This window comes from Delphinapterus leucas, unplaced genomic scaffold, assembly GCF_059928025.1.
Source record: "Delphinapterus leucas isolate spDelLeu-1000000601 "Yukka" unplaced genomic scaffold, BTC_Dleu_Yukka2 spDelLeu_asBTCV2_sq25, whole genome shotgun sequence".
NCBI lineage: Eukaryota > Metazoa > Chordata > Mammalia > Artiodactyla > Monodontidae > Delphinapterus > Delphinapterus leucas.
Window position 1 is genome coordinate 15484049 of NW_028322234.1, and position 21982 is coordinate 15506030.

General features: G+C 52.6%; 1 protein-coding gene across 2 annotated transcripts in view; it reads right to left on the reverse strand.

The window, feature by feature from the left end:
* KDM4B (lysine demethylase 4B) overlaps nt 1-21982 on the reverse strand; it is a 133627-nt gene that overhangs the window by 105955 nt on the left and 5690 nt on the right. The window lies entirely within an intron of this gene.

Below are 21982 nucleotides of genomic sequence, written 5' to 3' on the forward strand. Positions count from 1 at the left end.
ATCCCCAGAGTCCTTCTAAGAGGGAGGCGAGAGGGTGAGAGTCAGAGAAGAACTGATGACAGAGGCAGAGGTCAGAGCGATGTGCTCTGAAGACGGAGGAGGGGCCACCAGCCGAGGATGCGGCACCTCTAGAAGCTGGAAATGGCGAAGAACCGATTCTTCCCTGGCGCCTCCACAGGATCAATCAGCCCTGCCCACACCTTGATCCTAGCCCAGTGAGACCCATGTCGAACTTCTGGCGGCCAGGGCGGTGAGATGATAAACGCGCATTGTTTTAAGTCACTGAGTCTGTGGTCGTTTGTTACCGCAGCAAAGGGAGACTGATCCGGCGGCTTCCACGTACATCACCCGATGACAGAGGAGAGGGACCTTCTCACCCCCACTGCCCGCAGGCCTCCCTGCTGAGAATAGCTGGCCTGACTTTCACTCACATCTGATGGGGTCACGTGTCTCCCTGGTCACTTGTCACTACCTCTTTGCACACTGTCTCCCCAGATGGACGATGGGCCACCCCACGCACAGCACGTGGGCTGCAAGGCAAAGGCCACCCGAGCCTGTGGTCCTCGGCTGGACAGACCCCAGTCTGCTGCTGCCCATGGCTGCGGGGTCCTCCTGCCTTCATGCTCTGGGGGATGACAGCATTGACCCCAAAATAGGAGGCTGGAAGCTCTGTGGTTGAGGTTAAGGCTCAGCCCTCAGGCCACAGCCAAGTTAAGGCCTCTGTCCACCCTGACCTATGTCCACGCGGGGCTAGGTTCACCCGCCTCCCCTGCTCCCGCAAGGACTGAGGGCTCCCCGTAGCCAGCCTGTCACCACCCTGGAGGCCCTGAGACACCAGGGGCCTGGCCACAGCCCACTCAGCACAGGGCAGCCAGGGCTGAGGCATCAGGGGGCCCTTAAGTGTGGGCTGGGCACAGTGACTTCCTTTCAAGAGGGACAGTATGGAAAGGGGGGAGGTGTGACCTTCCAGTGGAGACACCTGAGCAGCACGACCTCAGCCAGGGGACCAAGGTCAACACCAGCAGTGATGAGTCATGTTGACGGCAGGCACCCCGAGACAATGGACGAGATGGCCCCTCATGCGTGGTCCTCCTCCCAGCACCCAGCGCCCCAGTGTAACCGTGAGAAAAACAGCAGACAAGTTCCTACTGAGGGAGATTCTACAAAATCTCTGGCCACAGTCCTCCTCAAACCCGTCAAGGGCATCGAGAGCAAGGGAAGTCTGAGGAACCATCACAGCCCAGAGGAGCCCAAGGAGACGAGACACCTGAATGTCACGGGGGTCCCAGACGGGGTCCTGGGACAGAAGAGGACAACAGGGGCAAAGAAGGCAAACTGAATGAAGCAGGACCCTAGTCAACGAGAATGTACTCATAAGGTTCACTGATTGCAACAAACGAATCCGCCTCATGTAAAACGGAATAACGGGAGACTGGGTATCGGGGTCAGGGGGGTAGGGAACTCTCCCTAGAGCTCTCAATTTCTCTATAAATCTACAACTGTTTAAACGATAAAGTCTATGTAATTTTTAAAAGGAAAACAAAACAGAAAGGCCCTGGTGCCTCCTGCTGCCCAGGCTGGCAGGGCCGGGCCGCTGGCCTGGTAGCGGTTCCCGGGAAAGCCAGGCGCCGAAAAGAGAACTCGGGGTGGGCAGGGGGCGTCCAGCTGCAGTGAGGGGACAGACTGAGCAGCGACCCAAGGCCTCAGACAGCACCACCCCAAAGAGGCACACTCTGACCACTTCTCCTTTAAAAAGGCGCCGTCTGATAATCGGATGATGTCACTCTTCCGAGGTGCCCGCCCCGCAGACGCTGATGGCTCCTCCACCCTCTGCAAAAGGCAGGCAGGTGGGCCGGGAAGAAGCAGCAGGAACAGGGGGAAGAGCCAGCTGTCTCCACACGCTGAGGCACCAGGAACTGCCACCGGCTGCTGTCACCTGTGGGACCCCACAGGCCTGGCCTCCCCACCCCGGGCAGGAGTAGCTGGGCCCCTGGTCCTAACAGCTCTGGGCCACCTAGGGCTAGCCCTCGGGATGGGTCCACCCACACCATCCACGGTGGCCCGGGAGCTGGGCCCGGGGTCCGAGAGGCAGAGAGCTGACGGGCAGCTTCCGCCCACAAAGGCAGGGAGCCCTCCTCGCCTGTGTGTGTTATCTGATCCAGGAGGGCTCAGCGCCCAACTCGGCCTGCTCCCCGCTGCTCCCAAGGTGAGCTGGAGCCCCTCATGGGAGCAGGGAGGGTGGAAATACTCATAGAAGATGGGGACTCCCGGGAGGACGTGAGCACAGTGAAGGGGCACCGGACGACCAAAGCGAGGACAGCGAGGCCAACAAGTGGAAGTGACAGGCCCGACTATAAACCCACAGAGTGCCATAAACACACGCCGGCCCTTACTGGTGTGAGAGTCAAAATGTAACGGAAGTGGGGGAGAAGGGATAGCTCTCTTCCACAAAAAATTCTAGATCATAATGCAGACGGAGTGAAGGCAACGTAAATGCGCCGTGAGATCTGTACGGTAATCCCTGCTGCAGGAAAGATCCACCACAGACGCTGAAACTGACAGGCAAATGTTTATGAGAAGCAGGTGTGCTTTCGCGAGGTCCCAGAGGAAGAACCTGCAACCTTCCGGCAGAGACTCCAAGCAGGTGCCACCTTAACCGAGGGGTGAAGGTTGACCCCACAGGCAAAGAGACACGTCAGCACATCGCCCTGGGGCAGCCTCCCTCAAATGCATAACCTTCGTGTCACCATGAGAAACAAAGCCAAGGAGAGGGACACTACAAAATCCCTCACCAGTGCTCTCCGGAAGTGTCAAGGTCACGACACACAAGGAAAGACTGAGACACGGCCCCAGTCCGGAAGAGCCTAAGGAGCCTGACGCCTGCACCGTGTGGTCCCGGGTTGGGTCCTGGGCAGAAAAGGGGCTGAGAGGGACAACCAGTGGGATCCTAATAAAATCTGTTGTTATTACTTCAGGTCATCCTTCCGCAGTTACGTTAGGCGTTAGTATCAGGGCAACGTGGCTGAAAGGTACATGAGAACTCTTTGTACTGTCTCGGCAACATTTCAATGCCTCTTAAATTATTTCAAAATAAAATATCAAAAGCAAAAAAAAACTAAAACAAAACAAACAAAAAAACCACAACAACCTCTATCTCCGTCCTCTGAAGTTCACTGCACAGCAGGTTTTAGCTGGAAGAGGAGAGTCTGGCTGTAAAAAGATCCAAACCGATAAGAAAAGAGAAAGCAAGTTGACGCCAGCCTGCAATCCAGTTTCAGGACTGATTAAAGACCCAACCTGCTGAACGCAAGTTTCAGATGCTTCCTGTTTGAGAGACCTGAAGAGCTGACATTTTCATCAGTCTTTACAGACTGGGAAAAGAGCCTCTCGTTTACAAATATCTCACCAAATCCTCTGTATCCTCACAGACAACAAAATCCAACTGCGGAAGTGGCAATGGCTCAGCTAGGGAGGTGGCGGGCACCCTGGGTTGTCTGGATCCCAATCCCAGGAAGGCTCTGATCTCATCTCCTGGAAATGTAAGAACCATATCATTTTTCTTTAACGTCCGCCCCAGAGACTAGATATAAAATAACTCGGGGTGACAAAGCTACAGTGATCCAGCCAATGTGGTCCTGGCCTCAGGATGTACAGAGAGCCCAATGGATGAGAGAGGGCAGTCCAGAAATAAACCTGCACATTTAAAGTTAGCTGGTTTTCAGTGAGGTTGCCAAGACTGTCTGAGGGGTAAAGAGCAGTCTTTACCACAATGGTGCTGGCACAACTGGATGTCCACGTGCAAAAGAAAGAAGCTGGACCCCTACCTCACACCAGACAGAAATTAACTCAAAATTAACTCACATACCTAAACGTTAGAGCTAAACCTCTAAAAATTCCTAGAAGAAAACACACGAATTAATCTTTGTGACCTGGGATTAGGCAACGGTTTCTAGATACAACACCAAAAGAACAAGTGACAAAAGAAAAAATAAATAAACTGACTTTGTGCTTCGAAGGACATAATCAAGAAAGTAAAGACAACCCACAGGATAGGTGAAGATATCTGCAAACCTTAGATCTCAAAAGGGACTTGTATCCGGAATAGATAAAGAACTCTTATGGGTCAACAACAACAAAAACAACCTAATTTACAAGTGGGTAAAGGAACTGAATGGACACCTCCCTGCAGGAGATATACAAACAGCCAGCAAGCACCTGAGAAGACGCTCGACGTTACAGCAATGGAGTGAGGGACAAAAAGAGGCTAAATCCCAGAGAGGGGGCCTCCCAAGCCCGCTCCCCAGTGGCAGAGCCTCACACACAGTTCTGTGACCACACTTCCCATGGTACATCCTGCTCCATTCTCTGGAGGCCATGGCGGGGCTGCAGAGACCAGCACAGATGCCCCCGAGGGGTCCCAGCCGGCCGTGTGACCTGGGGCAAGTTCCTAACCTCTGCACCTCGGTTTCTTCATCTGTCAAGTGGGGGTCACCGTGCCCTACTGTGGGGTTGCAGGAGGTTAAACAAGGCCACGGACAAAAGCACCAGAAGGAGACCCTGGCACACAGTAAACCCTCGTATATGGCAGCTGTCATGGGCTTTGTCATTTAAGAGCTTCACTCGGGCAAGGAAGGCAGATCTGGTGACATGCCCCCAGTGGCCACCCAGGACTGCTCCCAAGGGCAGTCTGGCAATGTCTCTTTTTAAAAAAATACCCGCCTTCTTCCACCGGCTGTTCTTACGCCTTTATGCTCTGGACACACAGCCCACCTGTCCACCCCAACTCCTCTGCAGGACCTGCCTCTGCAGGGTCGGGAGCACCGGGATGGGAAGGTTCCAGCTGGATCTTGAGAACCTGAGATGCCTGGAAGCGATCAACCATGACCTGCGGGGCACACTTCGGATCAACCATGTCCTGCGGGGCACACTTTGGATCAACCATGTCCTGCAAGGCACACCTAGCACGCTGGAAAGGAAAGCGTGTGCACGTGTCTTTCTAGAGCCTGACCTCCTCCAGGGGCTGGGGGAACCACAGATCAGGGAGTGGGGGGAGACAAGGGTGGCATCTCAAAGCACTGGGTAAGGGTGGAATTGAATCAATGAGGAAACGTCAAAAATCCAACTGAAAGGTGGGTGAAAAGTATAAACAGGCTATTCACAGAAAAGATATCAAACTGGCTTTTAACACATGAAATGATGCTCGACCTCACTCCTAATTTCAGAAATGCTCACTGAAACTACACTGAGACCCCGGGACCACCCTGGTGGCGCAGTGATTAAGAATCCGCCTGTCAATGCAGGGGACACGGGTTCGAGCCCTGGTCCAGGAAGATCCCACATACCGCGAACAACTAAGCCCGTGTGCCACAACAACTGAGCCTGTGCTCTAGAGCCCACAAGCCACAACTACTGAGCCTGTGTGCCACAACTACTGAAGCCCGCGCACCTAGAGCCCATGCTCCGCAACAAGAGAGGCCACCAAAATGAGAAGCCCGTGCACCGCAACAAAGAGTAGCCCCCGCTCACCACAACTAGAGACAGCCTGCGCACAGCAACGAAGACCCAATGCAGCCAAAAATACATTTTAAATAAATAAATAAATAAATAAATGAAAGTAACTACACTGAGATCCCATCTCTCACGGCTCAGATCAGCAAGTACGTTTCCACTAGAACAGCACACCCTGCTAGTGAGCCTGTGGGACCAGACCCTCTCGGTGCTAGTGAGAGTAAACCCATCCGCCACCCCAGGAGGGAACGTGCCAGAAGCTAACACACATCTTGGCACTTATCTTTTGAGCCAGCAATCCCACTTCTAGAAATCGACCCTGAAGATACTCTTCCAAGAACATGAAGATACCTCTACACCAGGGCATTCACTGCTGCACCGTTTGTACCAGCAAGATACTGGAAACAAGCCCAACGCACGTACAGGGGAGAGGCTGGGTTAACTGTGCTGCAGCCCCCAGTGGACACCACACAGCTGTGCAGGAGGGCGGGCACATCTCCATGGCCAGATGAAGCTGTTTCCAGGACACGCTGCGCAGTGAAAAGAGAAAAGTTCAAGAGTGATCCCCACTGTGCCACCTTCCATGTATAAGAAAATATACTTGGGACTTCCCTGGCAGTCCAGTGGTTAGGACTCCATGCTTTCACTGCCAGGGACATGGTTTCAATCCCTGGTTGGGGAACTAAGATCCACAAGCTGCAAGGCGTGGCCAAAAAAAAAAAAAAAAAAATATATATATATATATATATATACACACACACACACACACACACAATTCTGCATTTCTGAGGCATAAACTAATGAGATCATTTCCTGCAGGAGGGAGGGCGAGGAAGGGTGATGATGCATCTCTCCAGACACTTTTCTGACCCTTGAACCATGCTAATGTCCCACGTACTAAATGAATGAAGGAATGAATGAAATCAATAAGAACTGTGGGGGGGTGGGGGGAAGAATCCTACAATGAAATACAAACAGAAGCAAACCAAACGGTATTTCAAGTACATAATACAACCACAATAAAGAGGAAAAGAAAGAACTAAGCCATGTTACTTTTAAGCATGGTTTTGGAACTCTGTGCCTTTGAGATAAAGATAAAGCAAATATTGACTTACTCCAGGGGCTTCTTTTACTGTGGGTGACGCAGGGCTCTCACTGACAGAGTCAGAGTTACAGAAGAGGGAAGGGGAGGCCGGCAAGCAGCCTGCACGAACAAAGGGCTGGAAGTGGAGGTGTCGGTGTGAACTCGTGGGCACTAGTGTGTATAGGTAGAAGCAGAAATGGATGTGGGTGTCTGTGCGATACATGTACACACAGACACACTAATGTATGCACATGTGTATTTATTTACACACCTATTTCCCGGGCAAAAGGGCCCAGAGGCAAAGACACCCCCTTGGCAATGAGCAACTGAACACCCAGATCTTGGTTTCTAAATGCACTGTCCACAAGAAGAACCAGGGCTCCTTGGAGAAGCAGTCAAGCCTGGAGCTGAGGTGGGAGTGCACAGCATGGGCCTGGACCCCCTCACTGTGCCCGAAAGCAGGGAAGTGCCCTGAGACTGGTGGGCACGTGCCTGAAGGACACGAGGAGCCAGCGGGAGGGAGCTCTACCTCTGGATAAATCTGGGACCACTAGAGCATCCGAAAACAATGACAGCAATGGATTACAATCTACTGAATCAGTTAAGGACCCATGCGTTCTCGCTGATATAAATAAACAGATGGGGAAGAAGAGTCAGCTGTTCTTCACAGTAGAAAGCCAACTAATAAATGCAGAAGGAATGGTGGAATTAGACAATCCCTACTTGGCAAGAATCAACAATGGCTGCCCAAACAGTGAATGTTGGGGGAACAACGGGGTGTTTACAAGGTCCCCAAGGACCTCCCGCAAGAAACTTACCAATTACAAATGGTAAAACTGTAACTTCAGGGTGGAGAAATCTGGAAGACACCCCCTTACCCAAGTGGGCCAGGTTGATGCCACCAGATGTGGGCTCCAGAGACAATGCTCCGAGAAGGACACCAGACTGCTTCTGGGATGTTCCTGCCAGACGTGAGAGGACCACCAGACAAACCCACACCGAGCGACGCCCCACAGGATAACGGGCCTGTACTCTCCCAACGTCCAAGCCACGAGCCAGAAGGACAGACTCAGGAACTGATCCAGATGAACAGAAACAAAAGCGACGTGACGTATTCACGCGGTGTGTGAGCCTGGACTCTGAGAATTTTGAGAATTAACTTCCTGGTTTTGATAATTTGATAAGAGAATCCCTTGTTCAGAAGAGATGCCCACTGAGGTATTTAGAGGTAAAGAGGCATGTATGTGAAACAGTTCAGGAAGAAATGCTCAGACAGAGAGGACGAGAGACAGAAAAGGAACAAGAGCAGCTGCAGTGAAAGGTTAACTCCTAGGGGCCAGGAAAGAGGTGTCTGGGAATTCTTCGTGCCATTCTTGCAACTTTTCTGGAAATCTGAAATTATGTCTCTGAAAGTTTTTATTCAAAAAGGACAAAAAAGAGAAAGGAAGCACTTGGATTGAAAAGACAAAAAAAAAGAAAGCACGTGGGTGAAAGGCCAGGGAGCCAAGGAGGCTGCCAGCACCTGCTTTTGGAACATCGTGGACAAGAACAGGGCCTGCCAGCCCACCTACGTCTTTACTAGGCTCGGGGGGTCAGGGACGCAGCGTGGGCAAAGGTCACCACCTGTCCCCAGCCCACAGCCCAGGCAAGGGGCTGGCGCCACACAGAGAGCAGGGCGGACACCGGCACCCTGGGAGGGGGTGTGGCACCCCAGCAAGCTCCCCACACGGCCAGAAGGCCACCCCTGCAGACGCTCAAGACACCAGCCCATTCTTTACTCGTGTGTACAGGTCTTCAATGTTCCATGACTAACCATTTAAAACCATAATCATTGACAAAATAATCTTCCTATTTCTCTGCAAAGGTACCTCGTAATTTTGTGGGGCCGGACGACGCAGGTGTGCTCACGTTCTGAGCCCGGAGAGGACCCTGCCCCTCACCCACGGCCCTGGGGACCCTGGACAGGTTCCCTGACCTCCCCAAACAGCGTTGCTCTTCTAGAGCTTGCCTGGAGCTTCCCCTGGAGCTAGTGCGAGGGTCAGGGATGACCAGGACAGATAAAAAGGCCGATGATGGGGGCACAGGTCACCATGTGCGGGCCCGGCTCTAAGCACCTGGCACGTCTGATCAGCCCCAAAACCCTAGGAAGCAGGTACTGCTCTCACAGCCCATTTCACAGATGAGCAAGCTGAGGCACGGGGCAGTGATCACACAGCTAGCAACAGGGGAGCCCAGCTCGAGATCCGTGTCCCAACCACGAGCCTCACCAGCCTGTGCAGACTACAGGAGAGCAGCGTGGAAAACACACAGCTCTGTCCCCACCCGGGGCCTCCAGACTGCGGGTCCTTCCAAAACCCATAAAAATGCAGGAGAAAATAAAGTGGGCCAGTGTTTTGGTAAACTCAGGGAAGGGAAGACCTCTCTGGGCAGGTCACAAGACCAGGCGCTTTAAAGGAAATGACAAATTTGGCAATAAGCTTTAAAATATCCTATGTAACAACACATCAAAAATAAAGCCAGGAGATAAATTGAGAAACGGAGAAAAAACGTATAATGCTGAGGATGCTAACAGCCCTAATATAGAAAGGGTTATAATAAAACACCGGTTCTCAACCAGAGGCAAGTCTGTCCCCCAGCGGACACCTGGGGACATCTGGGGACATCTGTGCTTGTCAGGACTGGGGGAGGGAAGGGGCTCCTGGCATCGAGGGGGTGGGGGTCAGGGATGCTGCTCAACACCTCCCCGTGCCCGGGGCGGCCCCCGCAGAACGATCCAGCTCAGAGATATCAACAGTGCTGAGGGTGAGAAACCCTGTTATAAGTCAAGAAAAAAACACCCCAGTGTAACACATGGGCGAGGGCTATGAACTGGCATTTCAAAAAAAAGCAGTGACTAGGAGGTGACAGATTAGAAGGAGGCACAAAAGCGGGGGCTGTCGCCAGGATGATGAGAGCCCCCAGCTGTCGTAGGAGCATCCAAGCAGACCACCTTTCTGGGGATAACTGAAAAACACCCTTCAAAATAGAAGGGTGTCCGCTGGGGAGTGTGGAGTCAACAAACTAGAAAGACCTCCACCTGACACACGGCGACGACCAGGGAGCCTTCACCACGATGTCAAGAACGGTTCTATCCGGGTGGCAGGATCTGGGGAAATCTGTAATTCACACAGACTTCTGTCTCTGCTGACAACACTTATGTACCACTTTTATAAGAACAAAGGGGACGCAGAGCCGCCTCGAGAGCCGTGCCAGGACCCAGAGGTCCCACCCCTTCAGCTCCATTCCCAGAGGTCCCATTCCCAGCAGCTCCCTGGCTGGTCCATCTGGGTGGATGGGTGCTGATCTCAGGGCAAAGAGGCAGCGCGTCCTGGGATTAAACCATCACCAAAATGATTATGGTCCCCAACCTAATTCAAATTTAAAAATACCAGGCCACACTGGAACCCTCGTACACTGCTGGTGGGACTGTATCACAGTGCAGCCACTGTGAAAGACAATCTGGCAGTTTCCTAAAGCCTCAAACACGGACCTTCCGTCTGGCCCAGCAATTCCACTCCTAGGTGTCTACCCAAGAGAAATGAAACGTGTCCACATAGAATCTTGTACATGAATGTCCATATTATGCATCATAGGCATTATTCACAATAGACAAAAAAAGTGGAAATAGCCCTAATGTCCATGGATGGATGAACAGATAAACAAAATGTGGTCCATTCATACAGTGGAATATTACGCAGCCATGGAAGGAGTGAAGCACTGACCCTCGCTACAACACAGATCCTCTGAGAACATGATGGTCAGGGAGAGAAGCCAGACACTGAAGGCCACACAATGTGTGATTCCCTTTATATAAAGCACCCAGAACAGGCAAATCCACAGAGACACTACAGCATTTTGGTTGTCTGGGCTGGGGAATGGAGAGTGATTATTTAATAGGTATGGGGTTTCCTTCTGGAGTGATGAAAATGTTCTAGACTTCAATGGTGGTGATGGCTGCACATCCCTGTAAATATACTAACAACCACTGAATTGTACACTTTAAAAGGGTGAATTGTATGGCATGTGAATTATACTTAATAAAGTTGCTATTAAAAAAAAATACCAAAAAAAAAAAAAAAATACCAAGCCAGAAAAAAAATAGCACAAGAGCTCCTCAACGTTTGATCAAAACTTTGATGCTGTTTTGAAGCTTCAACTAAATGCATCCAGAACACTAGGGCTGCCCACGCTGTTGGTGACCAGAGGCACCCACTCGGTCTGCTCCTGGTTCTCTGCCCGGTGCCATCCTGACCACAACCCCTCAGGCCACCCACCTGGGCTCTCACAAAAAGAGTGACAGCTAACAACCATCTTGCTGGCCTTCGCAGACTTATCTCGAGGCTGACCTGGGCCTCCCTGCACCGGGTACTCCTTAACCCCAAAGACCTGCCTCCAAGTGGGCATGACACACTGATGCAGATTTGGAATCCTGAGGCAGGATCAGGGCTACAAACCAGTCAGCTTAGATGGGGCAAAGGGGAAGAAAAGAAGGCCAAAACTACAAGGAGAGTGATCACACAGGAGTCAGGGCCTTCCCAAGCCTGATCCTGAGAAGGTAGAGCTTCACAAATATTTTTGATCATTACAGATCCTTTGAGACGTTCATTTCACCAAATGTGAAAAGGAATAAACAAAAGAATGGTGCCACTGAGGCCAACAGACACATCAGCATCCTTGAAAAACCCAAGTCACCCTGTTCAAATGGAATCAGTATAAACTTGCTTCAAATAATACTGGGAATCAGAAGTAGATTCTGGTAAGTTAAGATGTATATGATAAGACCTAGAACAACCACTAAGAATATACTTCCAAAAATATAATGAAAAAAATCATTAAAGGAATTAAAACATTACACTAGAAAATATTCACTTAATGCAAAAGAAGGCAGTAAAGGAGGAAGAGAGAAATAAAAGACGTTGGACAGAAAGGAAAATGGAAGACGTAAATCCAACTCTATTAATAATGACTTAAATGTGACTAAACAATCCAATCAAAAGACAGAGATTATCAGATTGGAAGAAGAAAAAGATCTTACTATATGTTGTCTATACTCTTTAGATTCAAAAACATAAATAGGCTGAAAATAAAAGGACAGAAAGGGGTCTAACATGCAAATAGCAACCATAAGAAAGCAGGAGTGGTTATACTAATATCACACAAAATAGACTTCAAAATAAAAGTGTCATTAGAGATAAAGATGGCCATTTTATAAAGATAAAAGGGCCACTCCATCAGGAAGATATAACAATTATAAACATATACGAACCTAATAACAGAGCCCCAAAATAAATGAAGCAAAAACTGACAGAAATGAAGGGGAAAATAGACAATTCAATAATAATAGTTGGAGACAGCAATATCTCACTTTCAATAATGAATAAAACAAGGAAGATCAACAAAGAAACAGAAGACTTGAACAACACTACAAACCAACAGACATCTATAGAAATCCCCACCCAAGAGCAGCAAAATATCCTTTCTTCTCAGGACATATGGAACATTTTCCAGGATACACCAAATACCAGGCTACAAAACAAGCCTCATCAAATTAACAAGAATTCAAATCATACACAGTAGGTTCTCTGACCTCAATGGAAATTAGAGGTCAATAACAGAAGGAAATGTGGGGAGTCACAAATATGTGAAAATTAAACAACACACTCCTGAATAACCAATGGGTCACAGAAGAAATCAAAAGTGAAATTAGAAAATACTTTGAGGTGAATGAGAATGAAGACACAACAAACCAGAACTTATACAGTGCAGCTAAAGCAGAACTGAGAGGTAAATTTATAGCTGCCTATATGAAAAACAGATGAAAGCTCTCAAATCAATAATCTCAACTTCTACCTTATGGCACTGAAAGAGAAGAGCAAACTGAACCTAAAGCAAGCAGAAGGAAGGAAATAATAAAGATCAGAGCAGAAATTAACAAAATAGAAATAGAAAATAGAAAAAAATTAAACCAAAAGCTGGTTCTTTGAAAAGATCAACAAAATGGACAAACCTCTAGGTAGAATGATCAAGAAAAACAAGAGAGAAGACTCAAAGTGCTAAAATCAGGAGTGTCAAATGGGACATTACTACTACTACCCACCTTATAGAAATAAAAAGGATGATAAAATAATATTGGATAATTAGAGTTACTACTGAGCAATAAAAAGGAATAAACTGTTGATACACACAACAGTTCAGATGGATCTTATGTGAAAAAGCCAATCCCATAAGGTTACATATGATTCCCTAACACTGTCAAAATGACAAGGTTATAGAGCTGGAAAACAGACCAGTGGTTGTCGGGGGCTGAGGGTGGGAGGTGGGGGTGACTTTAAAGGGGGATCACGAGGGAATTGGTCTGTGTTGACAAGACAGGTCTGTATCTTTTTTTTTTTTTTGACAGTTCTGTATTTTTATTGTGATGGTGGTTACACAAATCTACACAGCTGGTAAGAGATCACACAGAAATACCAAAAAATGAGTGCTACTAAAACTAGTGAAATCTGAGTGAGGCCTGTAGTGTACTGTACCAACATCAACTTCCTAGTTTTGACAGTGGACTGTGGTCGTGTAAAATGTCACCACTGGGGGAAGAGCGCGTGGGACTTCTCCATACTATTTTTGCAACTTCTTGGGAGTCTGCAATTCTTTAAAAACAAAATGTTTTGGGAATTCCCTGGCAGTCCAGTGGTTAAGACTCAGTGCTTCCAGGACTTACCTGGCGGTCCAGTTGTAAAGAATCCGCCTTACAATGCAGGGGACACAGGTTTGATCCCTGGTCAGGGAACTAAGATCCCACATGCTGTGGGGCATCTAAGCCTGTGCGCCGATCTCATGCACGTAAACTAGAGCCCGCGTGATGCTAACTACAGAGCCCACATGCTCTGGAACTCGGCCGCCACAACTAGAGAAGAGAAAAAAACCCACACACCGCAACTAGAGAGAAGCCTGCACACGGCAACAAAGAGGCCCACGTGCCACAACTAAGACTTGATGCAGCCAAAAATAAATAAAATAAATAATAATAAATCTTAAAAAACAAAAAAACTCAGTGCTTCCACTGCAGGGGGCCCAGGTTCAATCCTCCCACAAGCCGTGAGGCCTAAATAACTTTAAAAATAAAAAAACTAAAACCAAAATATATAAAAAACAATATGCAGGATATTTCATCATGGACAGGAGGGCATTCTGCCATATGGGCTGATGGTTTGGGGCTGGGTGATGAGTATGTGGGGTTCTTTACCCTATTTTGTCTACCTTTGCGTGTGTTCAAATTCCCCGTAATGAAAAGTTCAAAAAATAAACAAAGGGAACCAGCACAAGGATGGCCACTAACAAGTGCCTTCCCCATCCAGATTTACAAATATGCTTCAGAATGTTCCATCGTCAGGACTGCATGCCATCTTGTCTGATACCCTCCCCAAAACGATGGCCAGAGAGGAGACCAGGGCCGCCTGAGTGTTTTCACAACACAGATCATAACAAGACGCGGGACTGTCCAAACACCACCTTGAAGAATGGAAGTATTACAAAAAGCATTTGAGATGGGGCGGCGGCGGGGGAGGGGGGGCACCCTGGGTTCTACAAGAGGTTTCTCCATTTCAAAGTCCTTGTTTCCGGGTGGAAATGATCTGCTCCAATACCAAGGTCTTGACTCTTTCCAAACGGGAAGCTTAAAAAGGCAGAACAATAAAGAAAGAGAAGACCAGTTGACACAACCAACAGAACGAGCTAATACGGTCCAAGAACCAGTGCTCCCCCCGGACCTTCTACACTGGGCCAGTCACCCGAACCACAACACGGGCACTCAAGGGAGCTGAGCCCATCGCTTCACACGTACTCACTCTCTTCCGCTCACAGCAATCCTCTCCGGCATTTCCGCCTCAGGACCTCTGCACGTGCTCCTTGTGCTTCCATGTGGAGCTTCTTGTCCCTTCGAGTCATTCAGACCTCTGCCCAAACGTCCCCTGGGAGGGGCCTTCCCTGTCCGCCCGTGAAGGAAGCACTGCTCCCCCAGTTCTGCGATCACACCCCTCTCTGGTCCCCATCACACAGGTGCCATGGCTCCTTGCTGGCTCCTGGGCTCCTGGCCTGCAGGATAAACACGGAGCTGGCTGACAGCACAGAGCCCAGGCTTTGGGGGCTGCGGCGAGCCTGCTGTCTTCTCTGCCGCAGTCCACTGTAAGCCGAAGCTTCTCACTGGCAGCTGGAGTGCGAGCCGAGCACTTATTAACATACGTGCCCTGTTTACAGCTCGCTGGCACCTAACAAGGAGAGCGGGAGAGGACACCGAGGCCCCAAGTCGGTGGCAGTGACAGGGTTCGGGAGCTCGGGTCCCATTCTGAGCTCTGGCTCTAGACTCCAAACCAAGTGCTGCCTGGGGCAGAGGCCCGGGAGGGCCCTGGAGGCTGTGGAGAGGCTGGTCACTCCCAAAGTCCCCTGGCCTTCCTGAGCGCCCAGACGGCTGGGGCGGGGGGGTCCCTGTAAGGCAGCACTAGGGGACCCCAGCGCAGCCCCGCTTTCCAGGGAAGCCTTTATTTGCCATCAATGCCTCCCGTGCCAGCCTCCGCTGATAGCTGCAAGGGGGTGAGCACCTGACGGTGCGACGCCGGCACTTAGGGGACCCAGGCGAGGCGCTCCCTACCTCAGGGAAGGGCTGTGGAGCCGCTCCACACCCAGCGGAGACATCCCGAATGCAGATCCATGGAGGCAGACAGCCGAGGGTTCTGGCAGGTGCCCGAGACACCCATTCTAGCCAGGCCCATCTCCACAGTCCCGACCCAAGTTCACAGGCTGAGCCCCGAGCCCGGCAGGGCTCAGACGAAACCACGGGTCTGGGGGACAAACGTTCTCAGCTGACGCTGCAGGCAGACGAAGGGGAGAGTGGGTTCAGGCTCTCTCCCCTGTGCGGCGCGGGGTGGGTCACTTAGCAACGCCCACTCCCTCGCCCTTGACCGATCCCAACCACGCTGGGGTCCCAGCCCTCCCAGGCTCCCAGCCTGTGTGACAGGACCCCTGCCTGTCGGTCACAGGGCCACAACGCAGGTCCCACACTAGGGTCCTTGCGTCCCCGACTACTGCATCAGCCTCTCGGGGTCCTATCACCCCCGAGCTGACCGCTGGACCCCAGGAGCACACAGAGACCCTCACGAATTCCACACCACTTGGACACACGTCAGGGGCTCAGCAGGGACCACAAGCAGCCTTCACTGTCTTGGTTTTGCCTCCGGTAACTGCTGGTTTTTACACCGGGAAGATAAATTATTTTTACAGTGAATATCCCTCTAGGAGGCTTGTTAGGAAAACAGCCACTGCAGCTTGGTCGATCCAAAGTTTTCAGGCCTTCTTTTGGCTAAAGGCCAAATTAACAAACACAGGGCCTCGGGAGCACAGGTGCTGGAACCCAAGGCAGCAGCTCCGGGTCCCCCTGTCTCGGCGGCCGCACGGAGGACACCTAACCCAGTCCTCCTCCCCACCCGGAGCTGATCGGCAAACTCCACTGTCCCGCCAGGGCCCTGGCGAGGGCCTGGGGCACCGCTCACCCCAGGACCACGGTCTTCCAGCAGGTGGCCCACAGCAGACCCCAAGTCATCAGAGGAGGACCCCGAACGAGGCATGCAGAACAGGCCACGGGGCTCTGAGTTCTGGACTGGCTGCTCCGGTCCAGCCACCCCCAGGACCACCACCCTGGCAGCGTGGTCCACAAAACCCCAGCCAAACCCTCTGACCCACCCCTTTAAAATAAGGAAGCTCCAGGAGAAGAAGAAACCAGCTTATTTTCAAGGTGCCTTCTAATAACCTTGCTTGTTCCCCAACTTTCTTCCCTGGACAAATATGGAACAGCAGCGTAAAAACCACGGACTATTCTGGAATGCAGAGTGATTTCAGAAACTCCTCTTGCAACATCTTGATTCACATTCAAGGAAAGACAGAAGCCCAGAGAAAAATTGCCCCTGTAGTCTCTGAACGCTCTCCCTGGGCCAGGGAGACACTGGGACATCAGAGCCAGGTCACTCTCCATGCAGGGCTGTCCTGGGCGCTGTGGGGTGCTGAGCAACTGCCCCAGCCCCCCCCCCGATGCCAGGAGCCCCCCCCCAGGTAGTGACAACCACAGATGTCCCCAGACACTGCCCAGTGTCCCCTGGGGACAGAATTACCCCCAGGGTGGGAACTACTTCACTCAGGGATTTTCACGGATTAACTCAGTTAATCTCATCCACCCTTGAAGCAGAGATCTCCACTGTCATCCCCGTTTTGGAGATAAGGACACACACCCAGCAGAGGCGGGCTCTGAGCCCAGGCAGGCCAGGCACGTGGGTACCAGCCTCCAACTGCCCCCACTGGCCATTGTACCTTGAGACCTCAGGCCATTTAAGACCGTCTGCAGCTGTGGGATGTTATTTCCAAACTATGCTTATACACGGGTCTCAGCTTTCCTGTGGCCGAAGAAGCATCCCAAGTTCCTGCAAGTCCCTTAACAGAAACATCTCAGGTCCCAAATTCAGAGCCCCCCAGAACGGCCAGCATCCATGCCACAAATGCACTGCCCTGAGCTCAGCCACAGGACCCATCAGCCTTCACAGCCAGGCCAAGGTTTCAAGCTCCCGTTAAAGATGAGAGGCTGCGTACAAGCCTCCACAGGAAGGACTGAGGCCACGGCCACACCACCCTGCCCATTGGGGCTGGCCCTCCAGTTGACATCCGGCAGGCCAGGCTGGTGCACTCGCCCCTCACATGGCCCTAGCTGCTTCATGTTGCGTCTGCCTCGTCTCCCCAGCTAGAGGCTAACAGATCCATAACTTCTGATGGGCTGGGCAGGCAGGCGGGAATGGGATGGGGGGATGGCGGGGCCCAGCCTCCACTGAGCACCAGGCACCCCCTTTATAGCATTCCCGGCCCCAACACAGCACTCAGCTCACCCAGGACCAGCGTTAGGTGTGAAATGCACATAGGATGTCAAAGCACCACAAAAAAAAGTTTTTTTAAAAGAGTGGAAAATAACTCATTAACAACTTTTATAATGATTACACGTTGAAATGATAACATTTTGGGTATACTGGGTTCAATAAAATACATTACTCAAATTAATTTCCCCCGCTTCTTTTCACCTTCTAGAAAACTTTAAAGGACACATACGGCTTGCTTTGCGTCTTTACTGGGCAGCGCTGCCTTAGAAAAGCTGTCGGTTTACACTTTCGCCTGTTTTCTTCTGAGGGTTTTGTCGTCTCAGTTCTCACATTCAGGTCTTAGATCCACTGGAGTTTGTTTTGGTGCCTGGCGGGGAGGGGCGGGGGGCACCGTACAGAGCCTGACGTTTCACCAGGTGACATTCCGTTAGCGTCCAGGTGTGTCTCCCCTGGTGTCCTCCCGGTGCCACGAGCAGCTCCCTGGCACTTGGGACCCCCCCGGGTCTCCCATATCCTCTGCTGAGGGGACAGCAAGTCTCTCACACACGTCACTGTCCTCAACACCAGTGGGAGGACCAGAGCTGGCTGGGCTCTGCCCTGCTATGAGGCCACACCCCATCTGTCCCCTCACGGTCCCCGGAGAGCCCAGCTGCATTTCCAAATGGCCCAGCATGGTGATGGCACTTCCCCTGGAGGGCAAGGGGGCAGCCGGCTGCCTCTTTATCCACTGAGGATGCTGGATGCCTGGGCAGGAGCCATGGCCACATGCAGAACTCTGCTTGGTGGCTCTGTGGTGATGTTCACAACCCGGTGGCTGCCTTCTAGGGTACAACCCACAACCGTGTCAGGGCCGGGGCCGAGCAGACCAGGGAAGGGAAGTGGCCCAGGAAGCAGCTCGCGTTCAAACCTACTGGCCAGACACGTGGGGGCTTGCGGGGGGGTGGGGCTTGGAAAGGAGGGCACGTGTGGTCTAATCCCGAGCCACGTGAAGCTCTCGGGGAGCCCGCTCAGGGCTTGGACCACACTCAGCCAATCAGGCCAGCAGGGGGGCAGGCAGAAAACAGGACACCCCCTTTCTGGCCCTGGTGGACTCTGGGGCAGGGAGCCCCAGCGCTGCCCACCGGGAGGAGAACGCACAGGAAACAGACAAACCCAGGCGGCGGGGGCCGGGGCCACGCTGCTCCGCGGAGCAGACGCACAGAGAGGTACTACAGGGGACCGAGCCACCAAGCGAGGCTAGGCCAGCACAGCCCACCCCCTGGAGCCTGCCCAGCACCAGCTGGAGGCAACGGAGGGCAGAGAGGTGAGGATCACTGGTGAACGCTGGAGTCCAGAACCTGCGCATGCAAAGGGCGGCCTGAGCGCCTCCTGCAGGTGAGCTGGGGCAGCACGCCTGACGGTCGGGCCTCCTGACTCTGGCCTCCCTCTCCGACCCCTCCCCACCCCAGCCCTCAGGCTGTAGCCTCACAAAGGGTTTTGGTGCTGCCTCTGCTGGGGGCCGACTGCGTGAGCATTCTGCATGCCACAGCCCTGGAATTCTGGAACTCCAGTGCAGGGAAAAGAAGGGGCAGGAAAACGTAGAAACTACTAGATCCCCACAGCAGGTAGTGGATACACAGCGTGTCCACCCACACACGGGCACATCACTCTGCCGTGAAGAGGAGAGAAGCCCTGACACTCGCTACCACGTGGACGGACCTGGAGGACACGATGCTCAGTGAGAGAAGCCAGACACATAAGGACACACGGTGTGTGATTCCATTCACATGAAACATCCAGAACAGGCAGATCCACAGACACAGAGAGTGGGTTCCTGGTTGCCAAGGAGGACGGGGAATGGTGAGTGACTGTTAAACAGGTATGGGGTTTCCTTTTGAGGTGGGGGAAGTGTTCTGGAATTTGATAAAGGTGATGGTTGCACGACTCTGTAAATGTTCTAAAAACCACTGAACTGTCCCCTTTAAAAGGATGAATTTTATGGTATATATTATTATACAATTAAAAATATATTTTTAAAAAGGCAGGGCAGGAGCATTTGAAGATGGGCTATCCTAGAAAACTTGGGATCTAGTCGTCAGCACACCAGAGCCAATCTCTGGGCAGCCGTCCGTGGCTCCCACGCGACTTGAACACCTCTGGTCTGGCCTTGCTGACTAGACTCTACGCTCCTTGAGGGCAGAGCTGCTGGCCCCTTCCGCTTTACCCCTTGGAGCCTGGCACAGGGGGGCCCCAAAGCTGCCCGAGAGACAGACTGGAGGGCTACCCCAGCTTCCCCTGCTTCCTCCGCGAGGGTATCCCAGGCAGGGCGCTGAGTGTCCCCTCCAAGTCCTTGCTCCTCGGCCTGCTGTTCACCTCGCCCATGACGACAAGGCTCGGCCCAGGTGGCAACTCTTCTGCCGCTCCCGGGCCACCACCCGAGCCAGCAAGCACAGCCCCGGCCCTGTGCTTGGTTTGCATCTGTCCCGGCAGTTCTGCTCCCCCAGGCCCTGCCGTCCCCACTGCTCTCAGGATCCCGGCTCTAGGCTTTCATCACAGGCTGGGACCCGCTGTGGGCAAGAGACACTGAGCTGCTGGCCTTGTGCATGCGGGCCAGACGACTGGCGCTCTCCGCTGGGTGACAGCAGACGCACGGATAGGCCCGGGCTCAGCGCACGTCCGACGGCGGCGGATCTGCTGCAAAGTCAGCCCTGGTGGATCGCGCAACCAAGCTGCTGACCACCTGGCCGAGAGCCACACGAGAGGCCTGCTTGCGGTTCCCGATTTCCTATCTTCACCTCGAGGCTGGCGGACAGCATGGCTGGGCATTTACAGAGGCCACTCCACCCCTGCTCCCCGCCGCAGCCAGCCTGGATCTACCTACGCCACACACCCCAGCCGCAGCTTGTCCACCGGCCGGCTGACCACCCTTCCTTCCGTGGGGCCCGGCACGGGGGTCTGGACGTGCAGAGAAGCCCATTTCTCGAGGACAGTGCTGCCCCTCAGTCTCCAGCTCAGAATGGGCTCGGGTTGCCCATGGAGCAGCCAGGACACGAGGAGGCGGGCAAACCAGAGCCTTCCTTCCCGAGAGGGTGTCAGAGAGCTCGCTTTCTTCACCGGCTCCCTCCTCTTCCTTGGGGGAAGGAGCTGGAACGAAGCAGTGAATCCGGAGTTTCAACTCCAGGGCCTTCACTCACACGCAAGCTGCATACAGCAAGGCTCTCTCCCGACCCGTGGCGGAGATAATCAGATCCATGCAGCTCCAGGGCCGAGGTAGGAAGCCGGCCCGCGGATGCTGGCCTTTCTGATGGAGGAGGGTTTAAAGCACAGAACGGAGGACTTCCCTGGCGGTCCAGTGTTTAGGACTCCACGCTTCCATACCAGGGGCCCGGGTTCAATCCCTAGTCAGGAGACTAAGATCCCACAGCCGAGCGGTGCGGCCAAAAAAATAAGAAATAAAATAAACGACAGAACGGGCAAAGAGTGGGATCTGAAGGGGCCAGCGGCAACTCCCAGTCCAGCTGCCTGGCCAGGGTCCTGCATGCATCCTGGAGGCAGCTCCCAGGCTGCCGCCTTCCCAAGTGGGCCGCCCAGCACACGGCCCCTCTCCACCCGACGCGTGGTCCGGGGCACCCCCGGCACAGCCCTGTCGCCGTCACTGCGCCGGCTGGCGGCTTCAGGCTGGCTCCTGCTCAAAGGAGGCCTCCGGGATCCCTGCTCTCCTTCTGCACAAAGCACAATTCCGGATCCCCTGCCAGCTCATCCTCCACGAATCACTTCTCTCCACGTTCTCTCCCCTGAGACTGGAGCGAGCAGCCACGAAACCATGAAGGTGGGCCCACCTCCACCCCTACCTGCCCAGAAGGTGCCGTCACTTGGGTGCAACTGCAAACACAGGAGGGAAGTGGGTCCTGGGACAGATCCTGCCGCCCCACCCACAGATCACCTCTTCACAGCTCGCTGTACAGGTTCATCTGAGAATAGGAGCCGTGATCGCTAGTGCTGGCAGCCGGGGCCAAACCCACATTAGCTCTGTACCCAGAGACCCATTCGGGGTGCAGCAGCCCTTGGCGCCTTGCTTTCTGATTCTTATTCTTTGTCCACTGAACAAAACACACCCGAGGCCCAGAGCGACTCCACTTGACCAGAGCTACAGGCCTCCCGTGGGGCAAAGACGGCAAGGCAAACTTTTCATCAATGCCCTCGGGTCCATGGGAGCCACTGAGGTGGGATGAGAGAAGAAAAGAGGGGAGGGAAGGAAGGAGGAAGGGGGAGATGGAGGAGGAACAAAGAAAGACAGAGACCAGCAAAAAAAAAAAAAAAAAAAAGGACAGCAACTTTGGAAAGCCAAGAAGTTCTGAGTAATCCTCTCCAGGTTGTTTATTTCAATCAGCTAGAGAAGGCATGACCGTAAATTAACGGTATGCTTCCTTGACAAGTCAGAACACTCCTGGGACAGACCCAGATCTAA